Source organism: Falco peregrinus, chromosome 9 (assembly GCF_023634155.1).
Source record: "Falco peregrinus isolate bFalPer1 chromosome 9, bFalPer1.pri, whole genome shotgun sequence".
In the NCBI taxonomy this organism is placed as follows: Eukaryota; Metazoa; Chordata; class Aves; order Falconiformes; family Falconidae; genus Falco; species Falco peregrinus.
The window spans coordinates 8,812,849-8,834,644 of NC_073729.1; the positions used below are offsets into that span (position 1 = coordinate 8,812,849).

The 21,796-nt window shown below is 40.7% G+C and overlaps 1 long non-coding RNA gene across 2 annotated transcripts; it reads right to left on the reverse strand.

The window, feature by feature from the left end:
- Positions 1 to 8,266: 8,266 nt before the first annotated feature.
- On the reverse strand, positions 8,267 to 20,333 carry LOC129785195 (uncharacterized). Of its 2 annotated transcripts, XR_008748850.1 has the most exons (4): positions 20,097 to 20,333; positions 17,034 to 17,221; positions 11,558 to 16,569; positions 8,267 to 11,472 (listed from the first exon to the last, which is right to left on the reverse strand). It is a non-coding gene; the product is annotated as an uncharacterized LOC129785195 (long non-coding RNA). The 2 variants fall into 2 exon arrangements; XR_008748849.1 differs by having other exon boundaries at positions 8,267 to 16,569.
- Between the last annotated feature and the right edge of the window lie 1,463 nt (positions 20,334 to 21,796).

The window sequence follows — 21,796 nt, forward strand, 5'->3', positions numbered from 1 at the left end:
CAAATACCTCCACTTATGAGAAAAGGAAACAACTTGCCATTCACACAGAGAGGTAACAGTGCCTATGTCTGCTGGCTGATACTGCATGACATTATGAAGTTGGCTGTCTATACATTTCACTTTGCATGGTGAAACCTTGATCTTGACCACAGTCTCTAGATGCTGCAGAGATAACGGCTAATACCTCTGAAAGGATTAGCAACAGGCTCATGATTTCTCCAGTATAAAAAAATTGCAGCATCCTATTCTAAGCCATGCAGCCTTATTTCTTACAAAAGCTTTATATAATACTAGTTCAAAAGCTAGGAAGTGTTTCCCCTCTTTCCAAGAGCTAATTAAACTCCTCTAGGACTGCAGAATATCTAATGCCAGAAAACAGGGAAGTGGCAACCATGGTGGTAAGAGGATCACACCAAATGTTGATGTAGTAAGATTCATACTTTACCCAATTTTTCAGCAGCTACACACAATCACTGCTTATGAATTCTTCACTCAGCGCAGGCAATATGCATTTAGTCCAGTTCTTAGAGAACTCAAACCCTTATCTGTATGCAGGCTGCTTTTGTTCTGAGCCTTTCTTCATTTTCTCTCTCTCTTCTTAATTAACAGAAAACAGTTATGAATATTAAAGGAGAAATTAACAGCAGTGTAAATAATTTCTGGGTGTTTGTAGATTCCGAATTTAGTTTTTAATTAACCCCCACTGGTTTCAAAAAGCTGTTTAAGAAAACGATATCCTTTCAAAATTTCCCTTGTGTTTAAAAAAGGAAGAAGAAATAAGGTAAGACTGTAAAATTGCAGTTTGGCATTGCAGACACCACCATCACGTGAGGATGTTATTCTGACATTAGTTCTCCTCCACTTAGCCTGGTTTAGGACCTGGTTTCAACAGAACAACTCACATATTGCCTCCTTCCCTTAACAAACAAAATGTGGGGGGTCTGGCCAAATACTCTAACTATGATAACACAAGTCCATCTTCTACAGAATTAAAAGCATCCAACTCTGATTCCTATTGGATAAAACCAGAACACAGGAGCTGGTCAGCTTCAGAGGTCAGCTGAATCCCACATTGTAATCACTGACCACAGGTAATACAAATGCTCTCAAGGAAGATGCCAAAAGTGCTGATGTAGCCATTACAGAATTACTACCTTTTTATGGGTACATCCTTTTGTCACTCAAGTCCTATGGCCTTGGGGATTTTGTTTCAGTTTGTATAATTCTTCTCACAGTAAATATGTATGTCCTTGCTAGCCATTTAAACATCCAGTCTTTACAGTTGATCCGAGCAATCTATCGTCCTTCAACTCCTGTCAGCAATCAAGGTCACAGAGTAGGCTCTTTGGATTGAAGGAAAAGAAATTCCTCACCAGTTTTCTAATGGGCTTATTTTTCCAGTGTTTTGGCATTCACATAACCCAAAAGCACATGCCTTGAAGTGAATCACTACCACATACACAAGGCAAGCATCTGTATATCATACCAATAAGAGCAATTTATTTCTATTTTACACATCTTGAAAAGATAACCCCCCATCAATCTGTGGGCAGCAAGCCCTATTCAGTCAGTGAGAGTTCTGCATGTGAGACAGCTCAAAGACAGACACTCCAAGAAATCTAAGATTCTTCAGGAATCCTCAGGATCCTCTAAGATGCCTCAGGAAAGCTTTTAAACTGCACTTCCCGGAGCATGCAGTGGGGTAGATCGTCCTCTCCTTGGTGCATAACACTTATTAGCATTAATTTGAGTTGTCCATGTTCACTGGCAGGAGAACATGGCCTGGTGCTGCTAAAGGAGTCTCTTGGTTTCTCACCAACATCACTTATCCCCCTCTGCTTCCTCACAGATCCATTGCACACACACATGCTAAAGAAATATCTCACGTTCTACACTTAGCCTAAAAGCTGCACAGTGGGAAGAAATTTCTAATATGGCAACCAAAAAGGTACCTTTAGACCGAATGACAGCAGTGGGCCTTGTTGCCTCTGCAACAGCTGAGTGACAGTATACTGACAGAAAGACGACACATAGGAAAAGATACTATGTTTGAAATACTATTGTTTAGATACACATTTTGGCTTCCTATTTGGAAAAATTACTTTTGAGGGAAAAAAAAAAAGACAACACTGCTGAGCCTATACAAGTGCTTCCTCCATCAGGAGTCATCAAACAACTGCATTCTTTGACCCACAATTAACATGTTTTATTAAAAGTAGAAAAACATTTGTTTTACCCCATCTCTTGCTTTTAATCTTTTTTCTTTGAGATTCCATTTTATCCTAAGAAGGTAGTTGCACCAGTATTAAAACAGTGTGCACTTTAAGTGGATTAGCTGCACAACTGTCAACACAGACCCACAAGTCAACAGAAACTACTGCTAAAAAGGAGGGTGGAAGCTGTCATTCACACATCTGAGGCCTCTGCCTCCACACCAGAAGCAACACACTTTAGAAAAGTCAGAAAGCAGCCAGGAGCTAAAAGGTAGTGCCCTATGCACAGCTGAGCATGCTGGAGTGGTTTTCCAGTGAAGGAACTGGAAGCAGAGTAAGAGCACAGGAGAACATTTAGGGAAGAAGTACAATCAAAACTAAATTCCTATGAGGACAGCATCCAACGGTCAATACAAAACACTGTGGCAAGTGATTCCAGAGAATTGCTACCCACCCTGGATCTACCTCGCTGCTTGCGTGAGGCGATGCTGCAAGCTTATTTCCTCACACCCAAACTGGAGAGGGGTGCAGGGGAACAGGCTCCCATGGAAATCCACCTCCACCCAACACCTGGGGTGCACCAGAGGGACCTTAGCCACCCCACCATAACAGAGGAGGAGACCAAGAGCTGGGGCCAGGCCTGAAGAGGGCATCCTCTTCTCTCCATCCATCATGATATTTACCACCCTGACAGATGTCCACTATCAATGCATGAACACACCTTCTCTTATACTGAAAAGCTTCAGCACAGTGAAGTGGATCTCCTAAACAGAAGCACCACATAACCAGTTGGTGCATTTCTTTGCCATTTTCATTGGCATTCACTGACTGACAGCTACAGGTCTGGTTCAGGAAAGTAATGGCAGCAGCTCGAAAGGTGGGAGAGATCTGGAAGGCAGGCATATACATTGATTTGGCCTCATACACAAATTGCATCACCAGTGGCCTGACTCTGCAAACCTGACAGATTTGTGGATCCGTTTAATCCTGTGATAGACCTCATACCCACTCAGGAGTTGGACAGGCAGCAGGAATTTGGTGGCAGGTGCTCAGCATAACAAACCGAGCAATGGCCATGTAGCAGATGCAAGTACAGTAAGTCACCTTCCCACGCAAGCTGGTTTTCCTGCTAGCTAGGCTATTAGCAATCCTCAGTCCCTACACATTAGAAGTTAATCCTGCCTCAGGCAGCATTAACTTACACATTAGCTCTTTAATGTAACATCTGCAGTGCTAGAGAAGAGTCATCTGGTACAAATATTATCCCACATGAATCCACTCACTTCCCCAATTGCTACATTCCCTATTCTCTTTTGAAAAGATCTTTTTTATGAAGCTTTATGCTGTGAGGCTGTAATTATCATGGCAACATCCCACAAAGGTGTTTTTATCCTCTGTGTGGTAACTTTGAGCCTGGTTTTGTGGTATCGCCAACAACACTCACTCAGTGGTGCACAGGGAGCGAGCGATGTGGCATACAGCCAAGGCTGCTGCCCACCAAACAGAAAAAACTTTGAATATTCTTACAACAAGCCCTCCATGCAGTTTGTTATTAGCAGTAGAGTAATTGTAAAGGCACTATGTATTTGTGAAAACATGCACAAATCAAAGCATCCTGAAATTCAGGACAAGTGATGATTTATTAAAAAATGCATACTAGATGCCTAATTTATAAACTATTTATAACCCAGCAAGGGAGCAGAAGCTGTACTGTTTTACTTTACAGACTCTCCATGCAAAAACTGTAAAACAAGTATTTTAAGAACAAGCTGGATTGATTTCCAACTTGTGTAAATCAAGCTAACTTCACTGACTCTAGTTTTATATGCACAAATTCTTCTGTGTTTATGAATAATAAATTCTTTTTTTTCCCCCAGATAATCAGAATGAGATTACATATCTTTTGCTGTCCTAAAAAACACCACAAAAAAATATTTCATAAAGATAGTGTCTCAAAATAGTTAAACCAACAGTCCTTTAAACTGCACGTTTAGGTTAACGCTTACAGAAATATCACAGGAAAAAAAAGCATTTATACAAATTAATGCAGGAAAGTCACTAGAATAAGAAAACCAAAATTGTTGTAAATGGGTTTCGGAAACTGTATCACAGGAAAGTCACTAATGAAATCCTTGGAGAGACTAGGCAATCTTCAGTGCAACAATTCAACTTCAGGTTCTCCCCCCCACTACTTCTTACATTTTCAGATGTTCCCCAAGGTGCCTGTGCTCTGAAAATACCTTTGTGGTAAGATAAGTTCAAATACAACTTAAAAGAAAATGTATTTTATGTCATTTTGATAGGGTGAGGTTGTCACCTTATTGTTTCAGCAGCATCCCCGGTAGATCAGTTGGTAAAGAACCAAGCGGGTGTTAAGGTGAAACAAAGCTATCTAAGTCAAGCTGATAAAGCCTCTTGTGGTTAAAGCACCAGTTCCTTCTTTTTCAGTAAATGTCTCCCGATCAAGCCCTCCAGTTGTTGGAGGCTTGCAAAATCCTTTTTCCATGGAACCCGAACCCCACCTAAACAGGGCAAGCCCATCTGAGCCTTATTCCTGCAAAAAACTTGGCTTCTCACCCCCAAGGCCATTTCGTGTGCCACTCCCCTTATATCAGAGCAAACAAAACCCAAACTGGAGATACCAGAGGAGAACATGGCCACCAGGCCACAGCACCAGGGCAAGATCCTTCCCACTATCACGTGTCCGACTGATCCATCAGTGTGGGTCTGAGTTACTTCACCAGCTAGTTTGCCACCACTCCCTCAGCAGATCATTGCACTTCCTGATCAACCTAAAGGACAGGATTTCCCCTGTGCTTCTGTAGTTATTTCTTTTTTTAAGCTGCCTCATTATGAGCAGATAGGTTGATATTTCAACAGAGGATAACAGAATTAAGCACCTAGCGTAACTCTTAACCGTGATCTATGCACTGCTGAAAGGTAGCAGTATACCATACCATGACAAGTACAGTCCATCCATCGTACAAAGTGCTCATAGTCTGCATTATCACTGGGATAATCTACTGCGCTTTTAGTTTAAGAGTAATGCCATGTGTTGATGCCTTGCAATTTGATGGGATTTCCGTTCATTAGTAGTAATAAAAGAACCACTTTTTATTCATTAAATTATTCTAAGTGACAGAAAAAAACCTCCTTTCTTAAGCATATGCACAGCTGCATTTTTTTTCTCATGCAGTTGGGATCACCCCTCTCAGCACATTAATATTGTATTAGAGGATGTAGATCGCTTTTTCATTCTTAATTGGTACTTAAAAATTTCTCTCTAGTGAAAATACTGATTGATTTGGTGTTTAAATGAACTTGCTCATTGCAACTGCAAATATCCTGAATACTAAGTAGTTTAAAATAACTTGTCATAATAAAAAAATAGATGGACCATACCTAGAAAAAAAGTGCTATTAAAATTCTAGCTTCATAGCTATTTTGTAGTATCACTGAATAAATAACATTATGAAGGAAATCTAGAACAAGCCTACCATAATCGTGCTCCATTTTTTTGCACTACCAGCTTTGATGGCTCAAAAATAATGAAACTGCTAGAGGAAGTGACCAGATTGTTACTGATAATGAAGTTATACTCATTATATTTACTTTTTCATTTCTGACTGTTTTCATATTTCTTATTTGCAGTATTTCCCCTACATCCACAAGATCTAGTGTTCTAGGTTTGTTTTTAAAAAAACAATTGTATAAAAAGGAAAGTGCAGGCAATTCTGACCTAATCACATTATCCAAAATAAAAAGAAAGAAAAAAGTTTGGCAAGTTGGGTGCATTTCCATTATTTTTATTTATATTTTTTACCCTCAGCTGATAGCATTTGTTCATCAGCTATTACAAGTGTGCACGGTGGGTACTCTCAGGTGCTACAGCAACAAGGGTAACATGCACATGAAAGGTTCTCAAGGCTAGTGGGTGGGCAGAGCAAGGTTTTCTTTTCCTCTTTAGCATGCCTCAGCTATCTTCACAACAGAAAAGGGATAGTAGCACACCTCAGCCAGGGGCTGCTGACATCGCTACACCAAGTAAGCTGCATAAAGCTTAACAGTGGTAGCAATGCAGAAAAGCTACAGGGAAACTAGAAAACCCCACGGCCAGCATCAGGTCTGGGTGAAGTGCGCTGAGAAACAGCAACATGAACAACCTCAAAGCGGAGCATTAGAAGAAATGTTCAAAAATCACCTGTGGGCAAGCTCCCCTGGCCGGTGGGGTGCTGAGCGCTCTGCAGATGCTGGGGGCCGCAGGCAGGCAGAGGTGGTTAAAGCTGCTCAGATGAGTGCAGGAACCTCCAGGGCTGAACCCCAGGCTCCTACCACGCTCTGGCCCCTCCTCTGAGCTCTTCCTCTTTCCTTCCCAGAGCCATGCTTAGCCTTACTGACCAAGGCCAACCAAGGAGAAAGCCTAAGGACAATAGCTCAGGTGCCCAAGGAGGCTTAGAACCTGCCCACACCTCTTTATGGGCTGGGCACGGAGCCCAGGCCAACCAGGGCAGCTCCCAGCACCCCCACCTGCCAACAGGCTGCGGTGAAAACTGCCTGCAGCTGGCTCCTGCACTCAGGTGCTTCCCTTAGCGCCTCACCGTGCTCTGCTAGGGAGGTGAGGCCAGGGCAATACCTCCTCATCTAAATACTATGTGTTAGCATAAAAGACAAAGCTTGTGATTTAATGTAGGTTCTCTGAAGACGAGAGTGAAAAGGTAAAAATTAAGTTCATTAACATACTGCAGGCTTATGGTCCTTACTATGTGATCTAGTTCAATTTACCTTTTACATACAGATTTATTAAATTTGCCCAGTAAAAGAATATGCAGTCTTTATTTAACAGCCCCTGAGATTTGTTATTTTTTTTTAATTTTGTGTGCTTTATTCAAAGTCTACTAAAACAGAAACAAATATGTAGAACAGTTTACATTTTCTACTCATTAATTATTTTGTTCCCTCAGCATAAAATGCCTTTGAACAGTCTCTGACTTTCAGGCAATGCTGAGCCTGAAAACCCAGCTTTTTAAGTCAGCACCCAGAACTGAAGATTCTACTTTTGAAAGCATTAGGTTATGCGTTAATATTTCATTTTTATCTTCATTTTGCAGAAATGAATTTATTCTTCATGTGGCTCAATGTTATACTTTGTTTTTTCATGCCTTGTTCTCCTCAGCAGCATCGTTGATTGTTTCATCAGGAGTGGTCACAACTCAGGAGAAGAGGGTTTAGGCAAGTCAATTAACATTGCTGTAGAGCAGAGCCCAGGAGAGGAATGGACATACGGCATGCGATGATGTGCAATTTACTATTTTTTAATTTCTTAGTAAATAGAGTGAGCTAGAGGACATTCTTGGTCACATTAAGATGAAAGACCAACTATAGAGCTTTACTAATCTGGCCTCACTTAAAATTCATAGATGTTTTACATGTCAAGTAACCTAACCTCCTGAAAATTTACAGGAAGGAGATTTTAAAAATGGGATTCTTTTGCTATACCAAATATTTGCTTTCATTATACATTCATTAGACTGGGAGAAGTGCTGGAGGGCAGAATTTGGGCTGTTTAATGTTTATTAAAAAAATCCTTTGTTAGACAGAAAAATGTCCTAATAGGTCATCAAATTCATATCATTGTGCCACTACAACCTGACCCATGTTTATTTCCTCATATGCTTCTAATCAATTTTTATAGCTGCTCTAGAGTAGTCAATTAAGAGTTTTATTAATAGCAATGAATCCACAGCTCCAGCAACCTGGAAATATCTGCCAGGACTTTCTTGCTGAATTTTATTTTTCACTGTGAAGAGAAGTGCGCTCCCAAACACAGGCTTTATGGGGCACTGTGCTGCGGTCATTTGTAGGTCATTTGTGAACCAGCGTGTTACCCTTCTGGCCATTTGTGGCCGGACGTAACAGGTCTCCCATGGCTCTATCTTGCCATGAGGAGTCAAAACAAAGCACCCACAGACCTAGCAATTCCCCCTAAGTCCTGGGTAGAGAAAACAGGATAAAGCGTAGGAGCAGTCAACCTCCATTTGAACACCTTTTTATTTTATTTCAGTTACCAATAAAACCAGAATCCAGGAAGGGAACAAGTACAGACGAAGCCACACACATGCAAGTTTGGCTCAGAGCAGTCTGAGGACCTTGCACCTTTTAACAAGCTGCAGTAAAAGGTTTCCACAGCTTCCTTAGCAGGTGTGCCCGGTGAGTGGAAGCACAGCAAAGCAAGCAGGGCTTATACACAGTAGGTGTACTGCAGGCCGTTGGCAACATGCAATATTTTCCCATTTTTCCACGGATTTAAGCTCCTTTAACTTGAATTGCATTCATTCCACGTGGTGCCTTTTTAAGTCCATATAGGCATTATTGTGCCTTTTCTTCCAGTATAGCTTTTTTTTTTAACCAGCAAGCCAATCTCACTGTTTACATACGCACTCTTCCTCACAGTTCTAACAAAGAGAAAAAAATCCAGGTTTTGACCTTCCTGGCTTCCTTATGCTCCCTTTCTCCTTATGAAATTGCCCCTTCTCAGGAGCTAGCAAGGCAGGCTGCCCATTGATCAACAAGCCGCAACAGCAACAGCAAGATAGGACATGACAGTGGTTCTGGCAGCTGGAATGAAAAATGAATGTCTGTCTCTAGCTGGCCAATTCAAAACCAGGTTAACAGTACCTGAAATTCATCACTATCTAATGTCTTTGTGAGATGAGACTGATGTCAGTTTAATTTAATAGGCCAGGCTGAAAAATGCGACAGTTCAATAATTGATTCATGAGTGGCTTAGACATCACTGCCTCAGGGGTGGTAACATCCACCAAAGAGTGGGGACGATGACTGGGGCAGTAACGACATTAGCTGCCTCATTTTAGTCCAGCCTCCAAGCCTGCCAGACACCCCAGCCTGTACCCACGCTGCTGCAGAAGCGGGCAGACAGGCCCATGACTGAGCACACCTTGGAAATAAAAGCATGCCCTACATTACCCGTTAGGAGAGCAAAGGGGGGAAACTGGTGCTGTAGGTGTCTGTACTGTAAACCCTGCTGGGAATAAACCAAGGACTGCAAGGTACAGAGCTGTCAACCAGGTGCTTTCTGCAAGGACTGAAACTCACTGAATAAATAAAGGGAGAAAAGGGAGATGAGAGTCCTCTTATCTCTTTCAGTGATGTTCTTGCTGACTCTCCTCATTCAGGCTAAGTGCAGTTCTCTTTCCTTATCAGATACCTGTAACAGCAGTCACCCCGTGCCGCTGTTTTCTCTTCCTGTTCTTTCACCCCACAGTCTCCTGTTCTTTCACAGTATGTAGAGATACGCCATCTTTCCCAAAGTGTTTCCTAGTTAATGCTAAGAAGCCTCCAATGACTCCATAATGCATTCTTCAACAGTCACACTGAGATTATGGCTGCCCTACCCTTGTATCTTTATAGATTATTAGTAAACCACTTACTTATGGGAAAGAAGTAATTATTTTGATCACCATCTTTTATTTGCAGGCTCTGAATGCTTGCACAATACTTTTCTGTTTTTCATGCAAATTGTAAATGTAGGCACGATAAACTGCACTTCTTTACGTTATCAACATGAAAGACACCTTCACTTTTAACACGTTTTAATTAAGACTTAATTCATTAAATCCAGATGTTACCAGAAACCAGCAGTTATTTGGATAAATACTGCATCGTTTATAGTGCTTCTTAATATATTTGGTTGGGACAGAAAAGCAAAGCAACTCCTCACTTGACATAGAAGAATAGCCCAAGCTGAGTGTTGAGAGCTCTTAGCAATCTAGGAGTTACCACGGCAAACTTCCACCTTTGGAAAGCACGTATTTGAGATGGAAAGGGGGAAGAAGCTTCAGGAATGTTACTGTACTAGATGTTTACCCCTTCCGAGGCCTCAGTTAACCCAAATAGGGGACAAACCCAAGAAGAGGGTGCTACCTTCAACTTACTTCCAGCAAAGCCATACTCTCATGCAAATTCTGGTCCTTCTTCCAAGAAAGTCCTTCCTGCCGCACCAGTTCCTCCGTACCACACAGCAGCTGCTTGCAGAGCTCTGGCCACAAGCAGCTGCCTGGTCCAGAGCACCTTGGAGCATTCTGTTGGGATGTCAAGGATCACACCTTAACCTATCATTGCTATTGCCATCAAAAGAATTAAAATAGCACTTTTTTTATTTAATCTTCAGAGGACCTAAACTTTTCTTACACTATGAATATAAGCCTAATGTAAGTGGAAGAGAGTCAGAGAGCAGAAGTGGAAGAAATTCATAAGCTTATTTCTGCTTTTTTTATGAAAGTAACAGAACAAAAGTGATCAGACTTGGACATTCCTGAAGCCTATAGGTCCAATGTTTTCAAGACAATATTAAGTATAAAAATGATCCATAACCATTATAAAAAAAAATATTCTCTTTTTAAATAGGCCTGGGCATTATCTCAGTTGCTTTCTTCCTGGAAACAAAGCTGGGGTTAGACACAAATATGGATGAAGCTTTAACAGCCAGACAACACATAAACAGTAGTCATTCATTAAGCCCTCTGACTGCAATGAACCAAAGTGTGCCACATATGGACTACTAAACAGAAACTTCTAAATATACAAATCAAGAATCTCTGCCGGAAACAACAAAGAAACCACGCAATAGGTGTAGCTGCAAAAAATTAACTGGCTTGCTTCACAAAGCAGGAGTCAAACAGTGTTGCCCTTTTAATTTTTGTCATGCTATATGACAAACAATTAGGACATACCTGCACACCCATAAATGAGGAGCTGCTATACCTAGACTTTTACTTGCTGCCATAATTGAGACACCGCATTTTAAAGCTATTGTGGTTCCACAACCATTACCATGATTTTACTGGCCTCAGTGCTTACATTACAACAGTGTCTTAGGTTCAAGCCAGCTCAGGTTGCAACAAGCACTCTGTAAACCCTCAGAAAATGACAGTTCCTGCTCCCCAGAGCTCAGTGGAAGGCTAGCTAGGCAACGCCAGGAGTTTCTATGGCTTTTAGGTTCCAGTGACCTACTGCTCCTTTTAAACTTGCTGGGCAACGGCTTGATCCTCTTCTGCCCTGAAATTCCTATCATGTGGTGATCCACACTCTCTTTAAACTGTAAGGGACAGATCCTCACCCCATGTAAACCATCAGCATTTCACTGAAGTCCTTGGTGTAAACTATCAGCACACCAAGGTCAGAATTTGCCTTTAGCCATCTTGTCTCTCAGATACGCTGAACACAGAAGGCATTTCTATACCTGTAAATAAAAATATTCATACTTGAAAATACTGTCAAGAGCAGTATGAGATTAGTCTGCCCTCCTACATGTACACACTGCTTACCCTCTGAGCAAAGTAACGATCCAGCAACTGTGGTTACAGAAGATCTCCAGATTAAATACTGCCAGGTAGGAAGTGCAGATTAAGAAAGTTTTCAGGGTACTTCTCTTCCTCCTTCACGAGTATGTATATATCACTCAGCACTGCTCAGGACTAAGAAAATAAAACACCCGCAGAGACTTAAACTTCAATTTACCTGCAAGGCCAGTTCTTTCCCGTAGCAACTATGTACTTTCTTCACTGTAGTACACACCCAGAGGTCTACTCAGTCAACAAGGACCGTTTTTTGGTGCATATGATGTCATGCCTCTCCCCTCTCTCTCAAATGAATTTATACACTAAAATTAATTGCAATAATACTTTTGCTGACACTGACAATAGAGGAGATACCCTTCAGACAAGAACAGAACTAAAAAAAGAAATCCAAATGAAAAACACCACAAGAAAATTTTAAAATTTCAGATTATTTTACAAAGCCGAAGGAAATATGGCCAGTATAATCACACAGCCATTCTGTAAAGGAAGTATTTCCTGGTATCTTGGCCCCTTGTCAATGGCCCCATCTTGTGTCCCAGTTATTTTTAAAGCGGGCTTTGCACAGTAAATAAGAATGGAGGTGGAGAAGAGAAGGAAAAAAAACCCCACCAGTCTCCTCTCAGGAAAATAAGACTTAATTAAAAAGTCTGCCATTGCTTTGCACTTAATTAGGGATAACACAGCTGTTAATAAGTTTCTGATTGATAGTAAACCTGATGTCTGCACAGAAAACTACTTACTTGGTTCAAAGATGCTGATAGTTCCATACAGAAAAAAGATTCTGTTTTGTAATTGTGCATCATGTTAATATTTGAAACATCCTTAAGGGTGATTGTACCTATTAAAATTTCATATGTGAAACGAGAAATAAATGAATTGGTGTTGCATTTTTAAAGGATCAGATTACTGTTGATTAAAGCTTTGTCTACACTTGAAATTTCCCAGTAGAACAGCTCTACTGGTGGTTGCAATAATAGGAGGACAAGCAGAGATAGGCTGCCAGCAACCGCTGTTTAAATCACAATGTCATACAGACCTGATCTGTAACGGGTTAGACGAGACTGTCGTTATAACGTGGCTGTAGCAGTTAATACTGCCAACCTAACTATGTTACTGAGTGTGTAACAAGAAAAAATGGAACAAAAAGCCAGTACAGATGCAATCGGAAAGTTAAGTGTTTGTCAGTAAGGCTGAGATACAGATCAGATTATTTATCCACAACACGGTAATGTGAATGCTACCATGAATTCTCACTCCACCTGAGAAGTTAAATATCAAGCAACATAAGTGAAGGGGAAGATGAAGTGGAAGGAAAGAGGAATAGAGGGAAAGATGAGTTAAATGATTTTGAAGTAGAGGAAGGAAGCATTTGAGGATGGTAAACTTCATAGAAATAGGAGGGAAGAGAAACAGGTCTCTAGAGGAAAAGGAGAAATAAGAAATTCCCATGCAATCTACTTTTAATTTTTCAATAGTGCTCCTCCACGTAGCAAATACAGTGAAGAGACTAAAGTAAGCTCTGAGGGTTGAAAGGGAAACATGGAGAAAAGCCACATCAAAAGGCACGACAAGAAAGAGATTTGTGGAAGAAGAAAAGAAATCTTTTGACAAATGAAAAAAATCAACAGAGAAAATGTAGGTATTGAAAAGGAGTGAAAAAAAGGCATAAAGAAAAAAGAGGATAAGGAAGAAAAAGGAAAAACGCTTGGAGCATATTGTAAGAGCTCTGTTTTGTTTGACAAGAGTTTTAACACTAGGAGTCACACACATAATGAAAGCTTCTTCTCCAGCCTTTGGGTAGATGATGTTCTACTCTTCTGCAATTCCAACACAAGCTCAACCGCTCCCATCCACAAACATTCTGGCATCACCACCTTCAGGACACATTCCTAATTCCTCACTCCCTTCTTTCCCTGATAAAACTCCGTGTTGGGCAGGAGGCAGTTACAAGCCATGGATCTGACAGGCTGCTGCCCTCTTCCATGTGAGCCCCACAGCCCTCCACTGTACATCATCAAAATCCACTGATATATTGGGACAACACTGGACATATTTGACACACGGGGCAACACAGGGCATCCATCTGGTCTGTGGCAAAAAGCATGAGGAGTCGTGGAAGCAGAAACGTACCTAGGCGAAACAGAACAATGTACAAAATAAATCCAGGAATGTAAAGGACAGTCAAACGGGTGATATCAAAGTCAAGTCTGTTGAGAAGCCAGCCACAAAATGTGTGCTCTAACCAAAATACCTAAAGATCGACAGCTGGGAAATAATTTAATATCTCAGGATAGGGGAATGCAACCAAGACAAGTAAATAGCTCACTCTTTAAAGGTAAATTATGCTTATTGTGCTCTGCTAGTGCTGTAAAAATGACATAACCCTTTGATGCGAAGCAGTGCATTTTCGAGCTTCCTTGGTTCAAAAGAGTAGGGGTGGTAGAAAACGGCAGCGTGTCTGCTGGGCTTCTGGAAATTTTATCTGTGTTACAAAAAAGTGCGCCTGGTAACAGAATACCAGCACCCTCAATACCATGCCCTGTCAGGGAAAGGAGTTTACTGCTGAGCAGCTGTGGTGATGGGGTAGGACTGCCATGAGCTTGGCTAATGATGCAGCCACTGTTTTAATAGTAAGTCCAGACATGCCCTTCAAGCGACTGTCTCACTAAATGAAAAGAATGAGCGGTGTCGGTTAATAGCTGAGGAGACAGTTATTCAGGCCACAGTCTGACCTAACATTCTGGTGTCACAAGAAGCAGAAAGCAGTCTGGACTTTGTAAAAGATTTGAACCACATCAAATAAAAACAGTGTGACTATTAGAGCTTGTATGTGAAGTAGACTTCACTACTGTGTGAGCACACAACAAAAAGAGAAAGAAAGGACAACTTCCTGTTTAAAGTGAAATTCTTGCTGAAGTCTGTCTGAAAAGTATAGAAATCTGACTTTCTTACGGTCACCACATTTGGTGGAATACACCTTTTGTGCCCAGCTCCTCAACAGACTTGACTTTGATTTGAAAAACAGAAACTAGAAGATTAATTCTCCCAAAAAGGTGCCTGATTATACAGACAGCTATACTCTTCATTGAGAATGAGAGTGATATATTACCCTTCTAATATTATATGGTCAAAAAGCTCTTTCTTCGTTTACTGTAAATCAGATCTCTCCAAGTTTTCACCTATGTACAGAGAAAGATTTTGGCCCTCTAATAGGAATACTTCACGCCTCAATGAAGTCAAGGTTGTAATGGCTGTAAGAGGAATTTTAAGATTATTGTGGAGATCAGAAGATATTTAAGTAGGTGATGTCTCCTCAGACTGATATTCTCAGCATAACTGCTTGAATAAGCCATAACACAGAATGTACATATATTTAAGGAAATGTTTTCAACCAGCCAGGAGTGTGTATATTTTGCTCACACCATGTACCACAACGCCAGTCTATGGGAAAGACCTGTCCTTAGGGAGTGGCTTTGTCTTTGGAACAGTAAATCACATTGCAATTTACACATATGTATAATAAACCTAAGCTTAATGGTAGCTCATCCTTTTGAAAATGAAGATTAATTAACTTGTAAAGGCCATTACTCTAACACCTGTTTTATTTAAAGAATTTAATCAACACACCAGAAATTCAGTAGTGAGAACCATAGCAATTCCATTGTACTTAAAAATACATTTCCTATTCATCAAGCTTAAAATAAGTTCTGTTTAAAAATAAGCAATTGACGGCAACCTAAAATAGCAGTAACAAATTCCATAGACTGGAGCACTTCTGCTGTAATGCCTCAGGCAAATTTATAAGCAATTTCTCAGAATATTCTCAGGGTGTAAAGCATCCAGTGCTTGGGAATCCCTATTACAGATTCTGGCCTCATTTTTTTGCCCCTAAACATTTGTGATAAAAGGAAAGAAAGTAAACGTAAGTAAAACACAGCAAAATGGATTTGTGAAAGCCAGCTGCCTACCTGGCATGGTGCTTATTAGTATAGAACAGGTAAATCACATACATTTTTAGACAATTCTGTAATTTGTACTCTGACAAAAATACTCTCAGTGGATGTCCTCTTAGAGGTTAGGAGTTCACACTGCTGTTAGATTTTCTTCAGTGCTAAAGGAAAGCTAAAGCTTTCTGATTAAAGGGTTCAGGAGACTAGAGGCAAACACTTCAGGATAGATTTGTCCATCTTTATATGGTCTGCTCATTCTGACACAAGTAATAGTTGTTTACTCTTAAGCTGTTTGGAGTTGATGGTTGCCCTACGATTTCTTTTTGGTTCTGAATGCAACAGCAGAAGTCAGTAGGCTTTTATTTCCTGGTTCACTGGTGGAAGGCACCAAGGACTTGTCCAATTCTCCCTTTTTTTCCTGGCAATCCTGATTCCACTTTGAATTTGATACTGGAGATACTGACCTACCTGCAGGGGACTACATTTTAAAAAATAAAAATAATGACCACAACTTTATAAACACACTAAAAAGGTGGGAAGAACACCAATATGAGCAAAGTGGTGCAACAGAGAAGAATTACAAAATACTATTCTAGTGTAACTGTACCATACTGTATAACATATATTGTGATATATATCGTATGTAAAAATAAGATCATACAGAAATGGTAATTTTTTCTCTCCTACAGTACACAGAGACAAGCTTCGTACCTGTACATTTTAAATCCAATCTTTCTGAGACAGAACTTTCTTGCTTTAACAACTTTATATGACTATTTTCTTGACTTTAATCTTCACTAACTATTTTCTGAGTCAAAATTACACATATTAACTCATCACAGTATTCAAACACAGTTTAAAATGGTATCTTCATATTATAAAAACGAGAGATGAAGAATTGTATCTTCATCTCTCATAAAAATGATGCTCTTTGGTATCTCTTTGGTGTGTTTCATGGTTAAAATTTAGCCAAGATAGTGTCAATGGTCTTCACTAGACAAAGTCCAACTTTTACTCGAAGATTTATCTCTGCAAAAAACAAGACAAAGTTAGCTAACAGCTGACTATTCCTTGGTACATGTCTTTAATTGATAAGAATCAGTGATTTTAGTAGTAATAACAACAATTATACCTACTGAAAAGCTAAGCCTTTTTACTTCAGTACAATGAAGTACAATTTTGACTTTCGAAAATATACTTCTCTAAACCCTCCTGCTAACACAAATAATATTCAGTACTAACAGATGAAGTAGTCCTATACTTTTAAAGCTTAAAATCACACTCCTAAATACACAGGATGACCAAGTATCTAAACCCTGGTCATCTCAAAGGGCAATACTGGTTCCTCTGCATTGTGTTTCCTATCTGGATGCAAAATAGTATTTTACCAGGGAAACATGAAACAGGCAGTCTTTAATTACATGTTACTTTATCTCTCGATTTAAACAAACTTTCAATAAAATGTTAGCGAGGGTGCTCGATAAGGTACTCACAACACTGTAGGTCTCGAGGGCTGTATTCTCGTTCCCAAGAGTTACGTTTGGTAAGACAGGTGTGCTACGTTTTTTCTTGCCAGTCCATGAAACAAGAATGAAGGAGCTGAAGCAATCTGCTGATATGCTTTGGAGGCTTAAAAAGGCTCTAGAGAACTGGCATCAGTGAAACGATCCTGAACATGGCTCTATTTGGGGGAAAAGAGCGGTCCAGATAAGTGACAACATCTGTATGTTTATCAGCAGTAAAATTCTTACACAGCTAAACTGGAAATGTTCTGTGTACACTTTTACCCCTGGGTGAAGCCATATTTCTTTTCCCTTGCAGAACACAGAGAAAGAGGCTTCAGAAAATAAGAAAAAAAAGAAAGAAAAAAGAAAGGGGGGTGGGGTGGGATGGGATGGGGGTGTTGCATGTGTAAAATGACACACTTGGGGAAAATAATTCAGAGCAGGTCTACATGATGGTTAAAAACTGGCAGTTACAGTCACAATTGAGGGAAGCTACTTGGAGCCACCACTGAGGGCTGCCTGGTGGCAGTGGCTGGAGAAGCAGTGGTATCCAGAAAGCCAAATACATCTGGCCTTGCTGAGATGGTATTGAGGATATCACAATATACCCCATCTTCCTAATACATAAAACCTTGGTGCCTCTGCATCTTTAGCAAGGTACAGTTCTGGTCTCCACATCTCAAGGAGGACACAGAGGAATCAGAAAAGGTACAAAGAATGGCAATTAAAATAATCAAAGTGATAGAGCATGAGAGTATACATGGGAAGAGATTAAAAAGTCTGGGGCTCTTCAGTTTGGTGAGAAGGTGACTGAGGAGGGATACGACAGAGATCCTAATAATAAATGTGAGCTGTTCATCCCATGCTGTAATTCCAGAAATAAGGGCTATTTGATGAACAGAGTAGGAGATCCGTCTAAAACAGAAAAAACATTGTTTCTTTACTCGGTAAAGAGTGCATGCCTGCATCTCGCAGCCATGGGCAGCTGCAGAGGCAGATGGTGTCGGCGTATTCAAAAAGGAATCAGACATATTCACTGACAACAGGTCCATAATGAATACTAAAAGGATTATGTTGGGATGTATCTTCTAACAACCGTAAGGACAATTCTGGATGCCAGGGCACTACATGGGAGGAAATGTCCAGGCTTGGTACCACATGGGAGACAACAGCCAGGCTTGTATATTCTCCCGAGATAACGTTTCCTGCTGTCACTGTCAGCGAGAGTACTGAGCTAGATGATCTCACCCAGGAAGTCATTTCTCACTTTCTAGGGTTTTGTCTATTTTGCTGTGACTTCCTGTTCAGTTGAATGGGAAGGAAACAGGTCCCCTGGGGAGGCATCCATGTAAGTCCGCTAGGGATGGTGATCAGCGACCAGCTTAGTAGCAGGAGCAGTCACCCCCATACAGCAGTGCTGCATATTGGGTATGGAATATTGAAGGAGTTTTTGTCCCTATCGGTACTTAAAATACTTATGCCAAGTCTGTCTTTTGTCTTGTGTGGGAAAGAAGGAGGAGGAAGAGAAAGGAAATATAAGCAAATTCCAACACAGGCATTGCCACAAATAATTTGTGCGTACGTGGTCCATACAATGGAATCCAAACCACAGCATTTGTCCTCTGTCTGTGGAAGAAGTGCTAGTATTCTTTGAGTGATAGTGATGAATGAGGTGAAAGGAGATACAAGATGATAAATGAAAGAAAAGTCCCGCCTGAGAAAGGAGCTGTCTGTAGGCAGCATGCTCAGAAAGACAAGGAATCTGAAGTCTGCTGCAGCTCAAACTCCGTGCCTAGGCTACAGTAAAAAAGAGCAGCAGCACGACCATCACCACTTCTGCTGCCTCAGGGCCCGTTTCGGAGAAAGAGCAGTTTTCATTGTTTTATATAAAACCTAACCTATGACACTCCAGAAACACACCCTGACCTAGCTTTTCAACAGGGGCTGGGCCAGAGCATTTCCAGGCAAGCTCAGCAAAGTTGTTTGTGCCCATGGAGCCTGGAAGTAAGGATGACAGTTTCCACATCTCCAGTTAGGGTGGCATGAAGCAGAACTTCTAGAACTTTGATTCTGGCATATAAAGTATATTTAAATCCTTTTTTTGCGTATAGACCCCTTTTAATTCATACAAGAATATTCAGCCATAATAAATATGCATTATTACTCTCTATCAAGAGCTCGTTCTTTGCTTAAGTAGCCTCTTTGAAAGCAGAAACCACACGATGTAACAATGACGCTTTCAGGCTGTGGCACAGCAAGGTACCTTGTGACTGACAAATCTGTGAGCCTCAGAGGTCATGGCTGAGGCAGAGTCCTCAGCGTTTGCGTTAGAGTTTTTCCCTGATTAAACAAAAGGATCAAGAGAGGCACAAGGAAAGGAAATTTTAGCAAGGTACAGTTCTGGTCTCCACATCTCAAGGAGGACACAGAGGAATCAGAAAAGGTACAAAGAATGGCAATTCAGTATCTTGGGCAATCCTCCAAAGAAATCAAAAGACTACCCAAAATGTTAATCTTTGGACTTCATTATTAATTGGGGGTTTATACGTTTGTTGTTTATGAACAATTATTTCCCCTTTTCTCCCCCGCTCCCGCTCCTTCCCCCCAGAGCCAGTGTCACAAGATGGCTACTTAGATTAGCTAGAGTGCGCATATACAAAAAATCAGCTGTTTTGTGAAGAATTCCTTTTCAGTGCCCCTAAATATTGCTGTCTTAAGATCCCATGGTTTTCTGCCACATTCCTCCTGCTCTCTCCCATCCCGTGTGTACACATAGCCCCTACACCTGAAGAGAACAAACAGGAGACATTACCTGTTATGGACTTGGTATCTCAGTCGAAATGTTTTCTTACAGTGCACAGTACTTACATGACAACTGTGCAGTGGCGAGTTCACCTTATATCCTAGTATTTATTTCTGTTCTTACACTACAATGTTTGAGCAGACATCCGCAATTTCTCCCTGCAGTAGGTCACACTGCACAGTTCCTAAATCCCTCTCCATTCTACTTGTCATTTACCCTGTTGTATTTTACAACAAAGTAGACCTTACCTGGTCTGCTGCTGTGGAGGGTTTGTTGCCCCCTTTCTCTCTTTCAATTTCTGCACCAGGTTCTATGTTATCATTGTAACTGGCAGAGCTTTCTTGTGCTTCACTGGTTTCAGCCTGCTGGCAGGTAGTAGCAGGGTTACTTGATTCTTGTTACGTATTGCATTCCTCACCGATGTCTAGATTATTTTCCCATTCCCTCATTAACTCCAAGGCGTGGTCTCCAGACAACATGAGTTTCACCCTAGACGTGACAGTAAATTTTATTAACGTTTGACATCAAATCTAGGACCTATTACTAAAAACATGACACCAAGGTAATAGCCCTGTTTGTTTTAAGCCCAGCAGTTCAATCCACAGTCAGATTGAGAAAAAAAGTTTTTCCAAATGCCGGTCATCTCTTTTGCAAGCACAAACCTGCAAGTACTACTACTACTACTGTTCTTCTTACCACAGTCAGGAAGGAAGCAGATGACCTTTTCCTCCAGAACTCCTTCAATTATGGATCTCAAAAATTTGCAAAGGAATTTTAGCTTTTTCTACAAAAGTAACAACAAGAAACCCCAAAGAGCTGGAGAATGGCTCTGAGATTTTCCACTGCCTGTGCTTCTCCCTGTGTCTGTATCCATCAGTATTTCTTTACGTTACTGAGCAAACGAACATGCCTATCCAGCACTCCTGTTTTACTCAGCCTATCTGGAATGGGTAGTGCAATGATCTATGGGTCCAGAAGGAACAGCTTTCCTTAAACTGCTCAGGCTCCTGTCCTCTCACCTCACGCTGAATGATTTGAAATAATTTTGATTTGACTCCTTTGGCCATTTGGTAAAGCTGACGATTGTGTATCTGAAAGCTTGGCGAGAAAGGCAAGCGCGTACTGTATGCAAAGTTTATACACAACTCTGAAAACTAGAGTTGTCCTGTTGCTTATTTGTAAGGGATAATATTTTGCATTAATAATTGCTACCAATCTCCTGATGCTCTTAGAGCACTTCACTAACAGCAGAGATACTTTTTTCTAATATTAATTAACAATAGATAGTTACTAGGTAGTTTTTTATCTGCACTGTACAGACTGGTAAACTGCAACACAGAAAATATGATCATAATGGTGTTTTCTGAGGTCACACAGTGGATCCAACAGAGGAAAGAGGTAACAGACAAGACTCTTTTGTTTGAAAGCTCTTTACCCCCATCTTATTAGACTAGCAATTCTTACTTCAAACTCCTAGGTTTTTTTCTTTACTTGACTGGTATTTAGAAAGTATTTCCTTTGAAGTAGCTACCTACATACACATACGTACCAAGTGATCAAGGCATAAACACTCATCCCCATCAGAAAGGTAAGTCTCGATTTTGCAAAACAACCTCATCTGTTGCAGATGCATATTTACACCTGCAGTTACGACGGCTGTGGGCATAACCGATGACACGCGTTGTAACTACCTCTTTGGCATGAACAGTTATGTAGTTAAGTATGCAGCTTGCAGTGAATTGCACCCAAAAAATCAGAGGCTGATTTTAGTTTTTTTTAAAAGATCTAGGCCTTGCAGAGTGCTAGATAATTGTATACCACATAAAAGAGAAGGGGGAGTTTATTTCCTGACAGTTTTTAAGAAAATAGGACCATTTAAGTTAATTATCTGTGCTGGCTCATTTGAACACCTGTTGGGTTTAATTCACTAGCACCTGGTGCCAACTGC